The sequence below is a fragment of the Trichosurus vulpecula genome, chromosome 1 (genome assembly GCF_011100635.1).
Source record: "Trichosurus vulpecula isolate mTriVul1 chromosome 1, mTriVul1.pri, whole genome shotgun sequence".
In the NCBI taxonomy this organism is placed as follows: domain Eukaryota; kingdom Metazoa; phylum Chordata; class Mammalia; order Diprotodontia; family Phalangeridae; genus Trichosurus; species Trichosurus vulpecula.
In genome coordinates this window covers 555,003,790-555,005,174 of record NC_050573.1, presented here as the reverse complement: position 1 = coordinate 555,005,174, position 1,385 = coordinate 555,003,790, and the positions used below count along the sequence as shown (strand labels likewise).

The 1,385-nt window shown below is 37.8% G+C and overlaps 1 pseudogene; it reads right to left on the bottom strand.

Moving 5' to 3' along the window:
• Positions 1-333: 333 nt before the first annotated feature.
• Positions 334-972, bottom strand: LOC118843618 (annotated as a pseudogene).
• Between the last annotated feature and the right edge of the window lie 413 nt (positions 973-1,385).

The following is a 1,385-nucleotide window of genomic DNA, read 5'->3' as shown; positions in this document are numbered from 1 at the left end:
CTTATTGTGGAAATAAATGCTGATCTAAACATTTTCTGCCAAGCATAATCAGTTTTCCTAGTAGTTTTTATCAAATAAGGAGGGTCATGGTTTTAACAGTAGGTACTGAATGGATGACTAGCATCAACTTTAAAAGTTAATACCAGAGTGGTGTTGAGATACGCAAGGTGGAATCGAAGCAGCTCATTCTGCAAGTGAGAAAAGAAGTGGTAGAGCTGTGACCCTGGAAGGAAATGGATGAGGCAACAATGGGCCTATATCATAAGACCTGGAAAGAAAGGTTCATTCTGGTTTTGGGAGTTTGGACTTAAAAATAAAATGGTTTTGGAAAAATTATAATGCTCGAAGTCCAGTTTCAAGTAGTACGCTTTCCACATCAAGCCTGCTGTTCTCAATATAGGGCTGGTACAACCACACAGAGAAGTAGCTTAAAACGAGATCCTGGTTCGGTTCGTAGCATGGGCAAGTTCTTCAACAATGATGCATTTGAGGAGTATTTCCCTCTTGTACATTTCTGAAGTTTATTGGAAACTTCATAGAAGTAAGTAGTGGGTCATGTATGGAAACGGGTGTTTGATAATTTCCATTTCCACAATGGTCATTTGCTAGGTTACAAATTCCTTTAGTGGTTGATGTTAACTTTTCCATTTTCACCTGTACCTTAGCCAAGTTTTCTAGGATGTCACGAAGTTCCTTGTCCAACATCTCAAGTTCCTCCTTATATTTTGGATGTGCCTTTTGAGAATGGAAGCCAGAAGCAATGCTGTTACATTCTGGTTCTACCTTGACTTCAGTAGGTACACTGATTTTGATGTTTCCTATATTGTTTGCAACCAAAAACCCCATATTGCTGAGAGTCTCCCATTTCAATAATAAATTGTGCCAATCTGCAGCATTGTTCTTAATTTTTCTTGTGCTGACAAATAAGACAGTTCTTTTGGGAGTAACCATGCCAGAATTCTTCACATCCATGACTTTAAAGACCAAGATCCAGCTCGGTGCAAGCCAGGGAAAGTTTGATGGAACTATCCTATCACCCTCCTGAGCCAGAGCATGATTTTCTGAGATGGGAAAACACAATTCTTTGATGGATTTGTGATCAGATTAATGTGTGTGTGTATATATATTCCCCCCCACCACTGGTAAAGACTGAAATCCCTCTATACCTTTTCATCCTCTGTAGTTCTTGCCCATGAATTTCCATATATTACTTTTTCCCCAGTCATGTTTTATTTTTAAAATTAATTTATTTTATATGCATCTATAATCTGGTCCTCCTATTGCACCTCCATTGAATAACAAAAAAATCAAAAATATAAAACTTTCTTCATAAATATGCATAGACCTGCAAAACAATTCCCACGTTAATCATGCCTGAAGATGTG